The 8,637-nt window shown below is 42.7% G+C and overlaps 1 non-coding gene across 1 annotated transcript; it reads left to right on the forward strand.

Moving 5' to 3' along the window:
- The first annotated feature begins 8,292 nt into the window (after positions 1–8,292).
- Positions 8,293–8,365, forward strand: TRNAW-CCA (transfer RNA tryptophan (anticodon CCA)). Its single transcript has one exon. It is a non-coding gene; the product is annotated as a tRNA-Trp (tRNA).
- The last annotated feature ends 272 nt before the right edge of the window (positions 8,366–8,637 follow it).

Consider the following 8,637-nt stretch of genomic DNA (forward strand, 5'->3'; position numbering starts at 1 on the left):
AAAAACGAAAAGGGGTCCCCTACCCCAAGTGTTGGAAAAAGTAAAGAATGGATAGAGTTGAACTCTGTCCTTGATATGAAAGTGGGGTGAAAAGAGATTCCCAGGATAAGCATCTAAAAAGGAAAACCGGAAATACAGTGGACCCTTGAACAACATGGGTTTGAACAGGTCCACTTACAAACTGATTCTTTCCCTAAATATGTCCTGCAGTACTACTCTATCCTTAGTTGGTTGAATACACAGATGCGGAACCGTGGGTATGGCAGCCCCACTGTAAAGTTATAGGTGGATTTTTGACAACTCAGAGGATTGGCACCCCTAACCCTGTGTTCAAGGGTCAACCGTATAGACGAGGATTTACCTGCCCATTGTCTTTATTTCCGTAGTGACCAGCAGAAAACCTTTATCTTAGAAGCTTTTTTAGGTGAGAGTGGACTGCAAGAAAGCAGAAACCTGAGAAGTCTTCAGCTAGTCCTGGGGAGAAAGGAAAGAAGGAAGGAAATGAGTATCTAGAGCCTGAGGGAAGGAGCCAAGGGGCGGGGACAAAGAGGAGGACAGCTTAACTGGGGCCCCCAGCAGAGTTGTCCTGATACCCTGATTTCTTGAAATGCTGACCCTTTTCCTTGCCCATAAATAGGATTTGCAGTTTATAAACCTGAGGTGCTAAGCCATTTGGAAAAAGGGGAGACCTGTGTATCTGGGCTGGACAAAGAACCAGAGCCAGATGGGTGAGTGCAGGAAAGCCTTGGGACCACCGACCTGCCCTGCCTTCAACTTGTACTGATAATTACTCGTAAGTAATTCCAAAGGCTTGTGAGTTCCATTGTTAAGAATATAGGCTCCTCCTGGTTGATTTTACTATTGCCAGTGATTATCCAGCCTTTTTCTCTCTGGTCTCTTCTGGTTCACAGTTCCTGTGAAGGAAGGCTCAAGATGGTTATCTTTCCACCTTCATCAGGGCCCAATGGACTTAGGATTTCTAAATGAGCAGAGTGTAGCATTTACAGTTTTTATGTGCTCTATTTTTTTTTTAAATAAATTTATTTATTTTTTGGCTGCGTTGGGTCTTCGTTGCTGTGCACGAGCTTTCTCTAGTTGCAACGATTGGGGGCTACTCTTTGTTGTGGTGTGCAGGCTTCTCATTGCGGTGGCTTCTCTTTGTTGCGGAGCACAGGCTCCAGGCGCGTGGGCTGCAGTAGTTGTGGCATGCGGGCTCAGTAGTTGTGGCTCGTGGGCTCTAGAGCGCAGGCTCAGTAGTTGTGGCCCACGGGCTTAGCTGCTCCGCGGCATATGGTATCTTCCCGGACCAGGGCTTGAACCCGTGTCCCCTGCATTGGCAGGCGGATTCTTAACCACTGCACCACCAGGGAAGTCCCATGTGCTCTACTTAGAATTTGCATCTTCATCTTCCTTTGGAAATGGAAGCAGAGTAGAGAACAGGACTCGGATCTAGAACCCCCAAATTCTCAGAACCTTCGTGTTCAAATAAGCACCACTCTGAATCCAGTGGCCCCTATTCTGACATTGGACTGAGAAAAGGTGTCTGGGTGATGGTGATGGGACCTCCAACCCTCCTCCTCACCTGTGTCCTCTTGGTGAAGCCATAGGGAATTCTCATCCAGGGTAATGGGAAGAGGACTGGAAAGTTCTCTCAACAGGATTGGCTGTTTTGTCCTTTGAAGATGAAGACCTTCCCTGGCTGCTTGGAGGACCAAGAGCCCACACCTGTTCTAGGTCCTCCTGGTTGCTGAGGAATCGGGCCCTGGCCCTAGTGCAGCATTGATGAGCTCCCGACGATCGAGACAGCTTGGTCCTGCCTCTCCACAGGTTTCCTAAAGGCGAAAGGATAACTTCAACCACCAGACATTTAAACAGTTGGAGCTTTATTGCTGATAAGGTTAACCTAAACATTAAACTTAAACTGATTAGACTTCTGTTTAAAAACTAAATCCAGTAAAGTCATTGTTTTTATTCATTTTTGCCTCCATGGTCTTATGAGTAGAAGAGGTTGCTAATATATTTAGATAGTGCTACCAGGACTACAAATTATTAAGTAACCAATCAGAATTAGAGACTTTAAAAGTTAAAGGTCACTTTCCCAAGATGTAGTAACAATCTCTGAAGTCCAGGAGTCTTGAAAGACTCCTTAACAATAGCCTTAGGACTTCCCTGGTGGTGCAGTAGTTAAGAATCCGCCTGCCAATGCAGGGGACACGGGTTCGAGCCCTGGTTGGGGAAGATCCCACATGCCGTGGAGCAGCTAAGCCGGTGCACCACAACTACTGAAGCCCATGCGCCTGGAGCCCATGCTCCGCAACAAGAGAAGCCACCGCAATGAGAAGCCCACGCACCACAAGGAAGAGTAGCCTCTGGTCTTCGCTAGAGAAAGCCCGCGTGCAGCAACGAAGACCCAACGCAGCCAAAAATAATAAATAAATAAATAAATTTATTTTTTTTTTTAAAAAAGGAAAAGGGCTGAATAAGATAATTATCAAACAGAACATGGGGATGTAATGGAATCCCATTTTCCATCTGTCACATCTGGAGGATTCTTGTTAAGTAGAACACACATCACATTTAAGTCTCAGCTGATCCCAGCCATTCACGTGGTCTTTAGGCCTGTAATCATAACCTCTTCTGTCACTGATGCACCAGTGGCTTTTGAGCCAGTGGCCGACCCGTAACCCCTGGGGTCTAGTGAGGAAAGGGGAGCAGAGGCTGGCTGGTGGGATGGCCCCTGACCCTGCTGAGTCCATGTAGAGCTTCTGCTCAGATCCCCATCGCCTTCCCAGGCTGGTATGGTATCAGGAATCTCAGGAGGGACCAGGGGGCTGAGAGACAGAGATCAGCTCATCTCTGCTGCCTTTTGTTTCGTCCAGGATGTCCAGAGAGGAAGACCCCAAACTCTTGTGTAGTAAGCACTTGAAATAGGTCTTCTGAATTATTTACTTAGGACACAGTCGTTTTGATCTCAGGTGGCCTCAGCCTGCAGCAGCTTGAAGCAGGATTTCAGTTCCCAGCCAGAGACTGAAGTCAGGCCACGGCAGTGAGAGCGCTGAATCCTAGCCACTAGACCAGTGACCAGTGACAAGGCTCTGGCCCTTTGGCTTTGCAGAAATGAATTCCCATGAAGACGGAAAGTAGTGAAACAAGTAAAGTGTTTATTAGGAGGAAAAAGAGTACATGTGGATAGACACACAGGCGGGGTCAGAGAGTCACACCCTCGTAGTAGTTTGAATCACTTATATGGGGCATTTCTTCCGGGTTTCCTTTGGCCATTCATCTTGCTTTGCCTGGTTCTGAATCCGTATTTGATTTATCTAAGGGTCCTCCCATGTGTGCGCACACATCTCTTAGCCAAGGTGGATTCCAGCGAAGAGGCCTATGGGTAGCTTGACATCACCTACTATGGGGTGGCGCCCCCTCCCTTTTTGACCTTCAAGGAGCCTTTCTGTGCATGTGTAGTCAGGAAGGTCTCCTTGACCTTGAGAATGAGAAATATGTGCCCAGCCCTGGGCAGGGCTCAGCCCCTCCTCCTCTTCATCTTGGAGTATCTGTCCATAGGGTCAGACTCCAGCTGTTCAGCCTGGGGCCCATTTACCTCCTGCCTCAGTTTGAAGAGATTTCTTCCTGCCACATAAATAGATAATTTTCAGGTGAAGAGCTGGAATTTACCCTAGACCTTAGGGACAACTTCCATTTTAGTAGGTGGCCGTATGTCCCAATTTGCTTGAGGCAATTCCAGTTAAGACCCAATGGCCTGGTGCGATTATTAATAGCATTCCCTTTCACTGTCTGAAGTAAGAGGTATTCCCATTGCAACAATAAATCATATAGTCCCTGGAATTCTAGGACAGATCACATTTCTCCAGTATCAGTTCCTACTCTAAATTTCCTCCCCAGTCATTCTTTCTGACTGGAACCAGTCAGACTATCTTGCCTCCTGGTCCCCTAAACTGTGCAACCCAGGAATCCTTTTTCCCCACAGGTTGGTCATGCAATTGGTTTCTGTTGTTGCTGTGGCCACTGATGTTATGTGAGGATGAAAAGTGTTCATTTGCTGTCTGCTTTCACAACAGCTCACTCAAAGGCTGAAAAATATTTGAAACCCAGTTGTAAACACCCTGAAGAAACTGGAGCATTGACTGGTGTGTCCTGTGCAAAAACCTGTAAAGTTCAGACCACTTTAAATTGTTCTTTTTTGTGAATAATGCACAAATTAGGGCAGCTCCAGGGTAGGTGTGGGCTGTTAGGCCAGTGCAGGGTTTTAAAATAAGTTGAATTATAACACAATATTGTAAATCAATTATATCTGAATTTAAAAATTAAATAAATAAAATAAGTTGAATTGAAGTACTTCTGGGGAGTCCCCCCTCTCCAGGGAGCCATAGCCCCCCACCCTTTCTCAGATTCCAGCTGCTTCTCTCATGTTTACCTTTCCTACCTGGTGCCAGTTTTGCCAGTTCAAAACTCACAAGACTCGTGAGTTTGTGAACTCAACTCTAAGTTTCCTTTTCTGTCTTTGTTACCTGTTGTTCACGTTGGAACAGGAGGGAAAAGCATGCTGACCTCTCAGGCTGGCTTGGCAAGTGGGGTCACCACAGGTGAGATAAACCTGGCCCCTTAGGCTCACACCCCCGTGTTTGCAAAACTATGCTATTTTCATTTCCGTGCTAATAGCTGACCTTCACTGAGCAACTCCCACCTGCCTGGGCCTGTTCTGAGGGTTTACCTGTCTTGGTAACCTTAAGGGGGAGGTGCTTTTATCCCTATTTTATAGGTGAAGAAACTGGTACAGAGAGGTTGATTAACTTGCCTAAGGTAATCTGAGTGATAATTTTTTAAAAACTCATTGCTTCTCATTTTCCAATTATAGTAGTAATTATTGTTCATGACAGAAAATGTGGAAAATACAGAAAAATAAAGACATAAATTTACAAAATTACAAAATAACATAAATCATCTCCAATTGCACCCTGAGACATAATCCCATGTTTAGTAAGGTTCTGCCAGGTTTTTTTTTTTCCCCTGAGTATATATATTTTTAAACATAGCTGGAATCATTTAGTACATCTGTTTTATAACCTGATTTTTAAAATGTCCTCAATTGTGAACATTTTCCCATGGCAGTATCTGCTCTTTTACGTCATGTTTTTTAATGCCTGCATCGTCTTCTACATATGTTCTATAATGAATTTTGTTCTTAACTGATTCCCTATTGTTGGACATTTATGTAACTTCCAAGCTGTTATAGTTAACCAGCATGCAGATTTACAACAAGAAATATATCTGGCAAGCCAACAAGACTATTTCTGCAAGTTGGTCACACATCTTTTCCCTCTAAGAAAGTATGTGGAAAATCAAACTATATCACAGAATTCAAAAAAGGGGCTTTGATCTTAATAAGTGGGGTCTGCAAGCTAGGTGGTAGCCTGTTAAAACCTGTTTGGATAAGAATGTCTGCACTGCAGTCTTCCGAGTTACATCAAAGACCATGCATGTCAGGGTCTCCTTATCCACACCTATATTGACCAGTACATGGGTTTTTCTTCCTGCCACATAAGTAGATAGTTTTCAGGTGAAAAGCTGGCATTTACCCAAGGATTCTGCATTTCTAACAAAGTATCACACTTCAAAGACTTTACAGAGCTTTCTGCAAGCTCTGTCCAGTGACTTCTGTTTCCCTTTCATTGGCCAGAACTGTATCCTGGAACCAGCCCTGGTGCAGGAAAGGCTGGGAGACATGGTCTTTTTAGCTGAGCACTTTGTCACCCTGAATACAATGTGTCTCTGTTAGTAGGAAAGAAGAGAATGGTGTTAGTAGGTGACTCTGATCACACTGGAAACTTTTTAAAAAATCTGTCCCATTAATAGTTACAGTTCATTTTTGGTAGAAGTGTGATTTCCACAGCCTACCCTGTATAGAAATGTTTTCCCAAGGATGTTTTCTGTGAAACCAAAATAACTGTAATATTATGAAGTGATGGACCTTGTCATTCTTCCTGGCTACAAATTCTCTCTCCTATAGTGTCCCATTCTGATTTGTGAAATAAGTGGTTTTTGGGAAGGGCTGAGATGAGCTCAGAGACACCAGCTCTCCTGCATGCCTTTGCTTATAAAGTACTCACCTTTTGCATTCAGCCTGTGTGCTGTTTTAACTCCAAATACAAAGATCTAATATCCTGTAGATCTATCACTATGTCAAAATAAAGAGCTAAAAAATCCCCAAGATCCTGATCCAACTGTATGAAATATTTTTGAGATATTCTGGGTCATCAGATCTAGCAAGTGAAACAAGAATGGCAGAATGTTTATGGCTGCAGTTTACTCTTTCTACTTTCGTGAATCTTAAAAATTTTCCATGCAAAAAGCTTTTTAAGAAAGTTTTTAAAAATTGAAAGATATCCAGAACATATAAAGTACTCCTACAATTCAACAACAGCAAAAAACTCCATTAAAAAATGGGCAAAGGACTTGAATAGACATTTCTCTAAAAGAAGTTACGCAAATAACTAATAAGCACATGAAAAGAAGCTCAACATCACTAATCATTAGGGGAATGCAAATCAAAACCACAATGAGGGGCTTCCCTGGCGGTGCAGTGGTTGAGAATCTGCCTGCTAATGCAGGGGACACGGGTTCGAGCCCTGGTCTGGGAAGATCCCACATGCCGCGGAGCGACTAGGCCCGTGAGCCACAACTACTGAGGCTGTGCGTCTGGAGCCTGTGCTCCGCAACAAGAGAGGCCGCGATAGTGAGAGGCTCGCGCACCGCGATGAAGAGTGGCCCCCACTTGCCGCAACTAGAGAAAGCCCTCGCACAGAAATGAAGACCCAACACAGCCAAAAATAAATTAATAAAAATAAATTAAAAGAAAAATCACAGTTCGAGTACTTTAAAAAAAAAAAAAAAAAACCACAATGAGATACCGCTTAACATCCATTAGGATGCCTAATTATGAAAAAAACAGAAAATAACAAGTGTTGGTGAGGCTATGGAGAAATTGGAACCTTGTGCATTGCTGGTGCAGCTGCTATGGAAAATGTTATGGCAGTTCCTCTGAAAAATTAAAGATAGAACTACCATATGATCCAGCAATTCCACTTCTTGGTATATACCCAAAAGAACTGAAAACTTCAGTAGATATTTACACACCCATATTCATAGCAGCATTATTCACAATGGCGAAAAGGTGGAAGCAACCCAGGTATTCAGTGGATGACTGGATAAACAATGTGGTATATATCGATATATGTATATTGTGATATATATATAGATATATAGATATCACATTGTGTGTGTATACATATACATATATATACTGTACATATATATATATACACACACAATGGAAAGTTACTTGGGCTTAAAATGAAGGAAATTCTGCCACATGCTACAACATGGATGAACTTTGAGGACATTATGCTCATGAAATAAGACAATCACAAAAGGACAAATTCTGCTTGATTCCACTTATATGAGGTACCTAGAGGAATCAAGTTTTTAGAGACAGAAAGTAGAATGGTGGTTGCCAGGGCCTATGAGGAAAGAGGGATGAGGAGTTAAGTTTAATGAGTATGGAGTTTCAGTTTGGGAAGATGAAGCAAGTTCTACAAGAGGTGGATGGTGGTGATGGTTCCCTAGCAGGGTGCATTTACCTAATGCCACTGAACTGTACACTTAAAAATTATTAAAGTGGTATATTTTATGTTACACACATTTTGCCACAACTTTTTTAAAAAGAGTGATTGCTGGTTGGGTTCATCCATGAGAAAGTCTTGTTCGGGATTGTTCTTTTGGCCTGGATGCATTGGAGCAAAGCCATAGCCAATTACAGCCCTCATGTAGCATGAGTGACAAATCAATCTCTGCTATTGTTTAAAAAATGAATACACTTTATGTTTATATTTTACCATAATAAAAATTTTTGAAAGAAAAGAAAACTTTTTTTGATTATGAAAGTAATACAGGTTCTTTATGTTAAAAAAAATGTGGAAAGCGAATACCTCTCTCAATCCTTTCTTTCAAGAGTTTAGAATAAATTTGTCCAGATTTTATGTATGAATATATGTTTTAAAAAGGATCAAGCTGAACCTTGTTCCACTTACAGCAACTTCCTGCATCATGAAGACATCTCCAAGTCTTTCTATATAGATCTACTTTACAGTGCGTGGTATTTCACTATGTACAATAGATATGCCGTATCTTTTTGGCCAATGGATATTTATCATTTATGATACTTTTAATTGTTTACTTGTTTAGCAGCCCAAGTTAAGATGGTTAGGGTGGACTTCCCTGGTGGTCCAGTGGTTAAGACGCCACGCTCCCAATGCAGGGGGTCCAGGTTCAATCCCTGGTCAGGGAACTAGATTCCCACATGCCTCAACTAAAGATCCCGTGTGCCGCAACTAAGACCCGGTCCAGAAAAAAAAAAAAAAAAAAAAAAATGGTTAGGGTACGTATGGGTAGATTTTAAAATTCTTAAAAGTGAAGCCTACCTGGCTTACTCTCCCACTTGAGAGAGGTGGGATGCATTATTACCCTTAGAGTCTGGTTTCTGAAGTGGATTTGGGTGCAGGTTCAGAACTGCAGGGCTGTGCACACTCCTCCCTTTGTAAATATTCCTGCCTTGTGTGT

This window comes from Balaenoptera ricei, chromosome 11 (genome assembly GCF_028023285.1).
Source record: "Balaenoptera ricei isolate mBalRic1 chromosome 11, mBalRic1.hap2, whole genome shotgun sequence".
Classification (NCBI taxonomy): domain Eukaryota; kingdom Metazoa; phylum Chordata; class Mammalia; order Artiodactyla; family Balaenopteridae; genus Balaenoptera; species Balaenoptera ricei.